We start from the raw sequence: 14,176 nt of genomic DNA on the forward strand, positions 1-14,176 counted from the left end.
ACTGCTTTTCCAGCAACAGAGTTTCATTCGTTTTTGGATCCATTTCACTGGGGAACGAATGGAGGAAGTTTTCCAGCAAGTCAGTAGGATCGAGGTAGAGACAGAAAGAGACGAGGAGACAGACAGACAGACAGAGAGAGAGGGAGGGAGGGAGGGAGGGAGGGAGGGAGGCAGAGAAGTGGACACTGCCCTTGGCTTCTCTGAGCAAAGAAGAAAAATACATAGTCCTTTTCCTTCTTTGCCCGCCCCGCCCGTCCCCGAACGGCCAAGCCTTATCTATAGGCCTTTGGCTACAGGAGAGCAGTGTCCCAGGCAGGCGAGGGCGTGGCGCCGGCCACATCCTGTCGGGGAGCTGTCCAGGGCATCCTGGCCTGATTCCCAGCATCCCCCGGCTGCCAGGCTTTCTGGCCAGCCGGCTGGAAGCACTGGACAGGAAGGGGTGGGGCATGCAAATACTAGAAAGAGGACAACGTGGGTATGCTAAGTGTCGCCTAATGAGGCGCCACCCGAGGAGGACTCTGGGAGCAGGGAGAAGGCCCGAGGCCAGGGCCTCCTTTCTATGGGCACGTGCTGAGCTCTCTCTAGGAGTCAGAATAAGAGGCGACAGGGGCTCAAGCGACGGTGCAAGGGAAGACCCCGGTCCGGGTAAGCCAGGGAGATTGCTTCGGGAGGTGAGAATTCTGGCACCATTCTGGTTATCGCTTCTCGGCCTTTTGGCTAAGAACAAGTGTAGTAACACACTTGGATCTTGACTAGGGGGCGCATGAACCTTGTGACCTGGGTGTTGCTGGGCCTTCGCTCCATGGCTTGTCCGTGGCAAGGCTGCGTGACACTCGGGGGAAAGGCAAAGGCTTGGTGCACGGCTTCTGAGGGACACCCGAGGAAAACTGGGCCTTCGCTCCACGGCTTGCTCGTGGCAAGGCTGCGTGGACCTCGGTTTTGTCCTGAGGGGGCCGCCACCTGCACACCTGCACATCGGAAACGTGACTCGAAATTACCTACACATAGCTGTAGGTAACGGATTTAAAGCACCGAGGAACCCTGGGCGCACTAGCATAGTGCACGGCCTGGGGTGACTCAATCCCGCAGTTTCCCGCCTCCGTTAGGAACCCCTGGCTAACCAGCCAGGTACCAGGTGAGCATCCGGGAGAACTGGGAGGGAGGAAGGGACCCGATTTAAAACCGGCCGCAGAGTGGGGACACCCCGGGCGCACCACCACGGTGCTCGGCCCAGGGATACTCCAAACGGATTTTCCTTGAGGTACAATTCGGATTTTGTTTTTGATTTAAAAGGCGGAGAGAGGACAAGGGCACCTCAGTCCCACACCCGCCCTCCACGCAGAACAAACGCGAGCCCCCAGGCGCACCGGACGGTGCACGGCCAGGGGGCACGCTACATAAAGCACAGATCGAGGTTTTCGCCATCCCGAGAGGCCCCGGGCAACAATCTTGTGGGCAAAACCAGGGAAAGCACGTCCTCGAGTCGCGGGAGACTCTCCGCATCTTTGAGTTACGAAAAGGAGCCCCCAGGGTCTCACTGCCGCGCTCGGAAATTTGCATAATCCCCGCACCTACGATAACGGCAACGAAACAGCGAGCCCTCAGGCGCACCACACGGGTGCTCGGCCAGGGGGCACGCGAAACGTGAGGAGAGTAACCCATTGGTCCACAAGAAGCGAGCCCCCAGGCGCACCACACATGTGCTCGGCCAGGGGGCACGCGATCGGAGGGAACAACAACCTTTGTCATCCACAAGAGAGTGAGCCCCCAGGCGCACCGGCTGGTGCTCGGCCAGGAGGCACACAGCTAACCAGGGTCTTATCTGGAGACACCCCGGGCGCACCAGGCTGGTGCTCGGCCCGGGGATACTCCAAACAAGCGGACCACAAGTACACCCTTTAGAGGAGCAGGAAAAAAGGTCCAGCATATCCACCCAACGCGCCTGAGACCACTTTTGAGTAAAACGCGAGCCACCAGGCGCACTGAACGGTGCTCGGCCAGGGGGCACGCAACATGGATACCCCAAAGAGCTACGCTTCGGCAGCAGGAGGCAGCCGCCCAGGAGAAGGAGGAGCACCGAGAGCCACCACCAACGGTAAAATGACCCCCCCCCAGGCATCAAATACTCCGTTAGGTTTGAAATTCAGGAGGAAGAAAAGCATAGAAGAAACCTTACTCACCTAATGAACAAGGTCTTTAAAGACGTCTTTGAAATTGAACCTGCGGCAGTAAAATGTCTGCAGGATTTTAGAGTAAGAGGCCTGTTCGACGTTACATTTTGTAACGAATCAATGTACCAGAAATTCCTTTTAGACTTAAACTACAACAGAGACCACGAGGAATTACAAGGGTATACAATCACCCCTTTAGCAACACCCAGGGAAATGCCTATCACAGTACACATGTACAACCCTTTTGCTTCACCATCAGAAATTGCCAATTTTTTAAGGATATACTGCCAATCAATAAGAGGAGGCACAGAACTTAAAAACGAATGGGGTATCTGGAATGGGAAGAGGAGATTCATGTGTATACTAGAAGCGGACGAGAAAGGGATAGGAGGAACCAAACACCCCCCCCTTAACTTCTCAATAGGTCCAAATAGAGGGTTCCTTTACTACCCAGGTCAACCCAATTTCTGTAGAGGCTGCTTACAGTTCGGTCACAATAAGAAATGGTTTCCAGGGGATATATGCAGGAATTGCGGTAAAAAAGGTCACATGGCCCCAGCCTGCACAGCCCCCAAAAAATGCAATTTATGCGGGGGAAATAATCACCTCTATAAGAATTTCCCACGGAGAGAAGCTCCCAGCATGAAAGAAACACTAGGAGAAAAGAAAACACAAAACACAAAGATAGAGACGAAAAACACTGAAGAATCAGAAAACTCCACACAACAAAGCAAGGAAACAGACAAACAAAACACAGAGACCTCAAAACAACAAGACACAACCATACAGACAGGACAAGCAACACAAGCACAGGAAAATAACACGCAATCACAGACACATACAGACACAATTCAAGAAACACAAGAGGAGTGCCAAACTAACACAAACCTAATAGTACACCACGAAGTAGAGGTCACAACATTAGACAAAACACACACAACCCAAATCACACAGACAAATCAACAAGACTCATTAGAGGGATATAGCCAAGAATGGCTCTTTGCTATCACCCAAGACTCAGGGAGCACTCACATCACACAGTCAGAGACACCTGAGTCACAGACAGAAGAGAAAATGGAGGAGGGGGGAGAAGACAAAGAAACAGAAAAGAAAGAGGACAAAAAAGCAAGATTATCTGAAACAGGGGAAGCCCTAAACAAAAGTTTCCTATCGGACTCAGAGTCTGATTCAGAATCCACACCAAGACCAGAAAAAGAAGCCAAAAGATACTCAGTCAGGCGGATAGCAAAAAACTTAAAAAGAAAGGAAAATAAGAGAAGTTTACCAGTCACAGAAGAAACAACTGGAAATAGAACAAAAAGGAAAGCCAAAAAACAACAAATTGACAACCTACAAAGTCCAGGCTCTAGATACAGCAGCCTGGCAAACCTGCCAGATTCAGAAGACCCCCACATGGAAGGTCTGTCTGATAACGAGTTTAAAGAAAAAAGCACAGGTGAAAACACCCAAAAAGAAAATATTGTCTTAGACAGTCCAATTTTCTTCAGCAACGAAGAAGAGATACTGGCCACTTTTGAAAGTGTTTCCATTCTCCAACAGGAGAACACGGAAAAGATAAATGTTTAATCAATACTTATCAATGATGTGGTTTACAATCTTAATGGCTATTACAATAGCCTCTTTTAATGTCAGAGGACTAAAAAATATAAATAAGAGAGCCGCAATTTTTGAGTATTGCAAAGGATTACAAGCAGAGGTAATATGCCTACAGGAATGTGGTCTTCCCTACGCAGAAGACTATAAATCTTTAGAAAAAGAATGGCCAGAAGGGGCTTCCTTTTGGTCAGGAGGAGGAAATAAAAATGCAGGAGTAGGGATCCTTTTCAAAAACCTCACCCCACGCCTCCTACAAGAAACTATCATCTCCCCAGGGAGAGCACAGATGTTAACATTCAAATACAAAGAAAACCACCTAAAAATTATAAATATCTACGCACCTTCAGAAAAACAGGACAGAAAGGAACTTTTTGAAAATGTAAACTTTTTCATTGCTGGTAACAAACCCTGCCTCATTGCCGGAGATTTTAACTGTATTCTTTCTCCAGGAGACAGATATGGATCCTCCACACAATATAAATTAGACAGTAGCTCCAAAGCTCTCCAGAAAATGCTAAATAACGCCAACCTCCAGGATGCTTTCACAATCTGCAATCCTAACACCACAGGTTACACTTGGCTATCTGGTGACGGCAACAACACCTCTAGAATAGACTTCATTTTCGCTAACGCCCAAGTCAAATGCCTCTCAGTCAATTTAGATGATAGCTGCCTAACAGACCACCAAACTCTAATAGCCCAATGCCAACTCCCACAAAGCAACCCCAAAGGAAGAGGGTACTGGAAATTAAACACCTCACTTCTATCTGATGAAGAGATTAAAAAAGCTTTTGAAATGAACTATACAAAATGGCAAAAGAAAAAAGTAAAATTCCAAAATACATCCCTATGGTGGGAATACGTTAAAAAACAATCCAAATCCTTCTTTTCTAACATCGGGAAAGAAAGAGCCGCAAACCAAAGAACGGTTTTCAAACAATTGCAGGAAAAAATAACACTACTAATAGAATTACAAGATGCAGGAGTAGATGTAAAAGAAGAGATACGAAACACCAAAGGGAACATAAAAAAATGGTACTTCCAAAAAGGGAAAGAAACAATATTCAACTCAAGAGTAAAAGAATATGAAGAAGGAGAAAAATGTAATGCCTTTTTCTTTAAAAAAACGAAACAGGTGGAAAAAAACATCTCTGGACTACAGAACATAAACGGAGAAATAGAAACTAATATAGATAAAATGCTAGAAATAACCACAAATTTTTCTAAAAACATATATAAAAAAGAAACTATAGACAATGACATAGGTAGGGATTTCTTGCATACCATTGAAAAAACACTACCAGAAGAAACAAAACTCTTCCTGGATAAACCTTTTGAAGGCCAAGAATTTTTGGAGATCTTCAAAACAACGCCAAATAACTCAGCTCCAGGCCAAGACGGCCTGCCCTGGGAATTCTACAAGACTTTCTGGGAAATAATAGCCAGGGATTACATAGAGATGCTAAACCAAGCCCTCCAAACAAGTAATCTCCCCCCCTCCTTTTTACAAGGGGTAGTCACATTAATCCACAAGAAAGGAGAAAAAGAAAGATTGGAAAATTGGAGGCCTATCACCCTATTAAATGTGGACAGTAAAATTTTAAGCAAGTTACTTACAAACAGGATGAAAAGAGTACTAAAACTTTTAATACACCCAGACCAAACATGCGCAGTACCAGGAAGGAAAGTATGGGGCAGCCTCATCACAATAAGAGACTCCATTTGGACAGCACTAGATACAAACACCCCGCTAGGGATCCTAGCGCTAGATTTACAAAAAGCGTTTGACAGCATCTCCCACACCTACATGTTTCAGGTACTACATCACATGAACTTTCCTCCAACATTCACCAACCACATAAGACTACTATATACAAATGCAACCAGCAGCTTCCAAATCAACAACTACCAAACTAAGGAAATACCCATTGAGACGGGAGTCAGGCAGGGATGTCCACTCTCCCCAGCCCTTTTTATTTGTGCTTTAGAACCGCTACTAGTAACACTGAGGAAAGACAAAATAATAAAAGGTGTTTTTGTACCAGGAGCAGGGGGAAACAGAGCCAAATGTGTGGCCTATATGGACGACATCGCCATCCTCTGTCCAGACACACATTCAGTGAAAAGAACAATACTACATTGCAACCTCTTCACACAGGCATCAGGCCTAAAACTAAATGTTGGGAAAACAACATGCTTGACACTGGGAAACTGGGACAACCTAGCCAACCTCCCCATCCAAACCACGAGACAGCCGACTAAGATTCTAGGGGTACTTTTTTCTGCTGACACATCAGGACAAGAAAACTGGGAAAAAGTAGAAAACAAAATAAATCAGAAAATAGGCCTATGGAAGACAAGATCACTCAGTCTAACGGGTAAGATTCTAGTAATCAAAGCAGTATTACTGCCACTTATGTTATACTACGCCATGATTTTTCCACCCAATAAACAAACACTCAAGAGGTTGCAGAAAGCTTTATTTAACTTTTTCTGGTCCTCAAAAATGGAAAAATTAAAGAGAGAAATTGTTTATAAAAGACTCGAAAATGGGGGTAAGGGAATGCCAAACCTTTACCTATATTTCCTTACCATCTACACAAGCCTGTGCTTAAATGCCATACGGAAAAAGAGGACCTTTGCAGCTCACTTCGTCAGGTACGGCACGGCAAACCTTTTCAGAACAGCAGGACTAGTGGAACAAGACAACAGACTTCCCACCGCCTTTGTTCCACAAAAAAGGTACAGCATCATTGCGGATTTCATCAAAAATTTTGGTCATTTGAAACTACAAACAGAAGACTTCAAACACCGGACAACTCTAAAAGAAGCAATACAAAAAAAAGAAACTTTGTCACCTGCCAATAATTTGAACGAGAAACTCTCCAAAAAGGCTTGGGAAGCAACCAGCAGCAAAGAAATAACGAACAGTCAAAAAGACCTGGCATGGTTGGCCATCCACAAGGCACTTCCGGTTAAAAGCTTTCAGCACAAAAGAGGCCTCGCCAAAGAAGCAAAATGCCCAAGAGACTCATGCGTGGCGGATGAATCAGTACTCCACCTCCTCTGGAACTGCCAGTATGCACAAAAGACATGGAAGACAATAGGACCCTTGATAAAGGGAATCACAGGACAGAACAATATCAACTACGAACTTATTTTATATGGATTCCCCAAAAACTGTGACAAAGACAAACAAAACACACTGTGGCGATTAACCTCTTCAGCGCGGCGCGGATTTCCGTGCCACGCTGAAGATTCCGTGCGCGGGCGGGGCCATGACGGAACGGTTCCGTCATAAGCACAGCCCAACCGACGTGCATGACGGAACCGTTCCGTCATGCGCGTCGAAGGGGTTAATATCTTGTGTAAAGGAAAGTTTATGGGTAACAAGAAACTTAGGAATTTACCAACACAAACAGTTTGATATTAAAGATTGTATTAATATTGCATTGGGGAAAATGATGACCTATTACTATGTTGACATTAAAAAATATGGTGCACAAAAAGCAGAAGAACTATGGCAACAGAAAAAATGGGGAGAATGGGTTAATTAAACACTGTATATGGTGAAACTGAATGGAGAAACACTTTAGCATAAAAGTGCTATCCTATTATGAAACCAAAATCTAGATGGAAAAACTGATAGGTGCTTGCCTGCGTGCATCGCCTAGTCACGTTTAAAATGTATACCACCCGAAAATGGGATTGGTTGAACTGTACCTGTAAACAAACAAATATTTAATAAAGTATATTTTTACAAAAAAAAAAAAATCTGTTCTTATCAGTTTGAACGCGCAATTTTTGCGCAAGTAAAATTTGATTTTGACAGTGCTATGACTTCGACTTGGAAGTGAATAAATTTGCTTTATGCAAATTTATGCAAATTTTCACGCCGGCCCAACGTGCTTTTAATTAAGCCGGAGGAAGGACACCAGAGTGCTGGTGCCTGTTTGTTCATTAGGAACACAAAATAGAACCCCCAAGGACCTGTGGTCAGCGTTAGAGCATCGGTAATCTTTCCTGGCATTTGGGTGGACTAATGCTGGAGGCCTAAAAACCTCCTAACATCCTTCACAGGCCTGTACAGTACCCAGACCTCGGGTAAGGGGATTTATGCTTAGGTGGCAACACCTATAACCCTGCCTTAGCTCTAGGGAGTGACTGGACAGTGTTTCATTGCACTGCAGACCATTGTGGTCTGTTGGGAGACACCCCAGGTATCCAGGCGGAGGATCCAAGGTAAAGCGGTAAAACCGGCGGCAACCCCAGAAAATTACCGTTAGACCCAAAAATCCTCCAAAATGGAAGAAATGGACACTGGAGCCCCAGTGAACACCCCAGACGGCATCCCCTCACCGGACGCCCAGAACCCCAACCCCCTGCACCCTGGGGAGAGCAGCCCAGGGACAAGTAAGGACACACCTGCAAAAGCAGGCACCAGCGCTGGGAAGGCTGGTGCCCCAAAGGCCTCAGGGCCAAAAGCAGGTGCACCTGAACCCCCCAAAGCTGCTAAACCAGGGACTGGATGGAAGGGGGAGGCAGGGACCAGGCAAGGGACAGCCCCCGAACCCTTCAATGGGTACAACGTCACCCACCAGCACGCCCAGGTCATGCGGTGGGAGATGAAAGATAAGGCAGGGGCCAGACTGGACAGACCCTCGTTCTTCAGTAAAGTGCTCCAACCAGCAGGGGTCCCAGTAGCAGACATACTAAGCTGCCAGGCTTCGGCCTCAGGCATGATCTTTCTCCTGAGCTTCGTCACCCAGGCCCTCTTCAGGAAGTACTGGGATTTCTTCCAGGCAAAGGAGAAAGAGGCACCCTACAGCAGGTTCACCCTGACGACAGGAGTGGCGCCAGAGACCTCAGAGAAGAGGGTGACGGTCGAGATGACCAACCCACACATCCCAGACAAGGACTTCGCATCGCTTCTCAGGAGGTACGGCACCATCCAGGCGGGCCCCACAAAGGTCAGAGACGCCGACGGAGTCTGGAACACGACCTGGCGAGCAACCATCGACCTCCACAAAGATCCTAAAGGGAGGGACGGGTTAAAACACCCACCGGCAACCTTCTACCTAGGCGCAGACGAGGGAAAGATCCGTTACACGGGACAACCTTTCACCTGCAGGAAGTGCGAAGGAGTGGGACACGCCGGCAAAGACTGCCCAAAGATGTTATGCAGGATCTGCAAGCAGTCTGGACACGATGCTGGCACATGCAAAGGGATCAGGATCTGGAACCTCTGCGGAGGGGAGGGCCACTCCTACTACCGATGCCCCAAGTCTGACCTGTCAAAGAGTTACGCAGCGGCCGCCGCATGGAACCCAACCTGGATTCACACCAGATCAAAAGTCTCCCCGGCAGCCAACGCACGACTAAACACCCTCCTGGCAGAAGCCAGAAACGAGGCTGCAAAACCACCAGCAGCACCCAGGAAGGGAGACAAAGAAGGCCAAGTTCCTGTGAACCCGATACCCACAGGAACAGGCCCGAAAAACCCAGAGGACCCCAAGGCGGGACCAGTCGCAGCGGAGGACCCAGCACCACCAACTGAGACGACACCGCCCCAGGAGACACACCAACCCATGGGAGGCCCCGAGGACGGAGCACCACAAGGAGCCCCACCAGAGGAAGCCCCAGCAGAAACAACCCCAGCGCCGGAACCAGAGGTCAAGGAAGTGGAGACGGAGGTAGAAGACTCTGCAAAGGCAAAAGGGAAGCAAGAGAGGAAGAAGAAATTAAAAAAATAAATAAATACACTTGGGACTGGCTAGAGGGCGCCTGAAAAACCAGACACTTGGGTGTTGTTGGGCCTTCACTCCACTTGTCCGTGGCAAGGCTGCGTGAGCACCTAGGTGAAACTGGGCCTTCGCACCACCCACACCAAGGGAGATACCTGCCACACCCCGAGTGGAGGGACGGGCTGCGGATTCCTGGCCTGTCCGGGACCCAGCTGACACCCAGAAACTTGGGGGGCGGGGGGGTGGTGGGTGGTGGGGAAGCCTCCCTGCGCGGACACTTTCACCCGCACATAGCTGCGTGGTGACATTTGGGATTAGAGAGACCCCGGGCGCACTAAGATGGTGCTTGGCTCGGGGTCACTCAGCGGACTGCTTTGCCTCCTTTAGGAACTCCTGACCACCGGCCAAGTATCCGGTGAGCCACCACGAAGGGGGGCAAACGGACAAACTTCCTCGGGACAGAATTGGAGACACCCCGGGCGCACCAGCTGGGTGCTCGGCCCTGGGATACTCCAAAACGCACATTTTACGCACAGCCTTAATTTAAAGCGGAAAAGGGATAAGGACATCCAGTCCCACCTCCGCATTCCTCACAGAGCAAACGTGAGCCCCCAGGCGCACCGGACGGTGCTCGGCCAGGGGGCACGCTACAGAGACGCAGAGCAAACCCTTTTGGTGAGGAGTTGGAGAGACCCCGGGCACACCATTTGGGTGCTCGGCCCGGGGATACTCCAAAATATGCCGTGTTCGCACAACCCTTTTCGGTTATCAGAAAGCGGAGAAGGGGAAAAAAGACAACCAGCATCCCACCTCCGCGCTCGTTGAAAATCTACATAAACCCACGCCCAGAACAAGACCGATAAGAAACAGCGAGCCCCCAGGCACACCACACGGGTGCTCGGCCAGGGGGCACGCGAAACGAGGGAAAAGCTATTTTTGATCACGAGCGCGACCCCCCAGGCGCACCACACAGGTGCTCGGCCAGGGGGCACGCAAACAAAGAAAGGAAGCCTTTTTCAGAGTCACGAACGCGAGCCCCCAGGCGCACCACACCGGTGCTCGACCACCAAGAGGCAACACAAACGGCAAAACGGCTCCCCCAGGTACCAAGTACTCTGTTAGATTTGAAATACAGGAGGACAAACATAGGAGGAATCTCACCCACTTAATGGACATTGTGTTTAAAAAAGTTTTTCAGATAGAACCTGCAGCAGTAAAATGCCTACATGATTTTAGAATAAGAGGCCTTTTTGATGTTACATTTTGTAACGAAGCCATGTACCAAAAAATTATTTTTGATTTAAATAGCAAAAAAGACCACGCAGAATTAGAAGGGTATACCATCACACCCTTGGCAACACCCAGAGAAATCCCAATCACTGTATACATGTACAACCCCTTTGCATCCCCAACCGAAATAGCACATTTCTTACGCAGATACTGCCAGACAATAAGAGGGGGTAGCGAACTAAAAAATGAATGGGGGATTTGGAATGGGAAGAGGAGGTTTATGTGCATACTAGCGGCAGATGAGGAGGGGATAGGAGGAAGAAAACACCCCCCCTCAATTTCACAATAGGACCAAACAGAGGCTTCCTATATTACCCTGGACAACCTAACTTTTGTAGAGCATGCTTACAATTTGGGCACAGTAAGGAATGGTGCCCAGGAGACATATGTAGAAACTGCGGGAGGAAGGGACACATGGCCCCAGATTGTACCGCACCCAAAAAATGTAACTTATGCGGAGGAAATAATCACCTGTATAAGAACTGCCCACGTAGAGAAATGCCTAGCCTGAAAGAATCTTTAGGAGAAAGGAAAAACCAGAATACAAAGACAGATACGAAAAATCCAAAAGAAGCAGATAAAAACATAGGGAAAAGTAAGGAAACAGACAAAAAACAGACACCTTAGAACAACAAGACACACCCCTACACATAGACAAAATACCACAGACACAGGAAAATGACACGCAAACACAGATCCCCACACAAACAATTCAAGAAACACAGGAGGAGTGCCAAACCAACACAAACCTCATAGTACACCACGAAATAGAAATTGAAACAATAGACCTAGCAGACACAACTGAGACCCCACAAGAAAGCAAAGAAGAACCTTTAGAGGGTTATAGTCAGAAATGGCTTTTTGCTATCACCCAAGACTCAGGGAGTACACACATCACCCAGTCAAGTGCCCCTGAGTCACAGATAGAGGAAAAATGGAGGAGGAGGAAGAAGAAGAAGACAAGGAAATAGCCAAAAAGGGAGACAAAAAAGCAAGAATCTCAGAAACAGGAGAATCACTAACCAAACCTAACCTATCGGACTCAGAGTCAGATTCAGAAACCACACAAAATACCCAGAGACCAGAAAGAGAAGTTAAAAGATACTCAGTGAGACAAATAGCCAAAAACCTAAAATGAAAGGGAAAAAAAGAGGGCTACCAGTTTTAGACGAAACAATGCAAAATAGAATAAAAAGAAAAGCCAAAAAACAACAAATAGACAACACGCAATGCCCAGGCTCTAGATATAGCAGCCTGGCAAACCTGCCTGACTCAGAGGACCCCCATATGGAAGGTCTGTCTGACACCGAAAATAAGGTAAACATTTCTGGAGAAGACCTCCTCCAGAAAGAAAACCTAGTTTTAGACAGCCCAATCTTCTTCAGCAATGAGGAAGAGATACTGGCCACTTTTGAAAGTGTTTCCATTCTTCCTCAGGAGAACACGGAAAAGGTAAACGTCTAAATAAATATAAAATTATGTGGTTATATATTTTAATGGCTATTACAATAGCCTCTATAAATGTCAGGGGTCTGAGCAATATAAACAAGAGAGCCGCTATCTTTGAATATTGCAAAAGCTTACAAGCAGATGTAATATGCCTACAAGAATGTGGCCTACCCTATGCGGAAGACTACAGACTCTTAGAAAAAGAATGGACTGCCGGTCCTTCCTTTTGGTCAGGTGGAGGAAACAAAAATGCAGGAGTGGGGATCCTATTTACAAACCACCACCCCCATTTATTACAAGAAAGAACCATCTCCCAGGGAGAGCCCAGATGGTTATAATTAAGTAGAGGGAAAATGATTTAAAAATCATAAATATTTACGCTCCTACGGAAAAAAATGAAAGAGAAAAGAACTTTTTGAAAATCTAAATTTTTTTCCTTATCGGCAACCAACCCTGCCTTATTGCTGGAGACTTCAACTGTATCATGTCTCCAGGAGATAGATATGGGTCCTCCATGCAATACAAACTAGACAGCAGCTCCAAAGCACTACAAAATATGATAGTAAACTCCACCCTCCAAGATTCCTTTACAATCTGTAACCCAAACACGACAGGCTACACTTGGCTATCGGGGGACGGCAACACCACATCAAGAATAGACTTTATCTTCGCAAATGAACAAATAAAATGCCTCTCAGCCCAATTAGATGACAGCTGCCTGACGGATCACCAAACAGTGATAACCAAACGCCAGCTGCCAAAAAACAACCAAAAAGGGAGAGGGTACTGGAAACTAAATACCTCAATCCTAACGGAAGAAGAGATCCAAAAAGCTTTTGAAATAAATTACAGTAAATGGCAAAAGAAAAAGAAAAATTTTCAAAATCTTTCCCTATGGTGGGATTTTGTCAAAAAGCAAACAAGATTCTTCTTTACAAACATAGGCAAAGAGAGAGCCGCACAACAAAGAGCAGAATTTCAAAACTAACAAGAAAAAATAGCCTTATTAATAGAACTACAAGACACAGGAGTTGAGGTCAAAGAGGAGATGAAAAAGACCAGAGAAAAAACTAGAAAATGGTACCTACAAAAAGGTAAAGAAACAATATTCAATTCAAGAGTCAAAGAATATGAGGATGGGGAAAAATGTAACGCCTTTTTTTTAAAAAAAAAGCAAAACAGGCGCATAAAAATATCACTGGACTACAAAACAAAAACGGGAATGTAGAAAACAAACTTGAAAAAATGTTAGACTTAACAGCAGATTTCTATAACAATATTTACAAAGAAGGAAAAATAGATAAAAACATAGGAAAGAATTGCTTAAAAAATATAGATAAAAAACGGAAGAAGCAAAACTCTTCCTAGACAAACCCTTTGAAGGACAAGAATTCTTAGAGGTTTTTAAACAAATCCCCCAAAACTCAGCCCCAGGGCAAGATGGCTTGCCCTGGCAATTCTACAAAACCTTCTGGTAAAAAATAGCCAGAGACTTCGTGGAAATGTTAAATCTAGCCATACAGGAAAATAACCTCCCCTCATCTTTCCTAAAAGGAGTGGTGACACTCATACACAAGAAAGGAGACAGGTAAAATCTGAAGAATTGGAGACCTATTACCCTACTAAACGTAGACAGTAACATTTTGAGCAAACTAATTACAAACAGAATCAAAAAAGTGCTTAAATTGGTAATTCACCCAGACCAAACGTGCGCGGTCCCAGGTAGAAAGGTATGGGACAGCCGTATCACAGTAAGAGACGCCATTTGGACGGCCCTAGATAAAAACACAACCCTAGGAGTCCTCTCACTAGACCTACAAAAGGTCTTTGACAACGTCTCCCACACCTACATGTTTGAAGTCCTAAAACACATGGGTTTACCTCCATTTTTTACAAACCACATAA

The sequence above is a fragment of the Triturus cristatus genome, chromosome 6 (assembly GCF_964204655.1).
Source record: "Triturus cristatus chromosome 6, aTriCri1.1, whole genome shotgun sequence".
In the NCBI taxonomy this organism is placed as follows: Eukaryota; Metazoa; Chordata; class Amphibia; order Caudata; family Salamandridae; genus Triturus; species Triturus cristatus.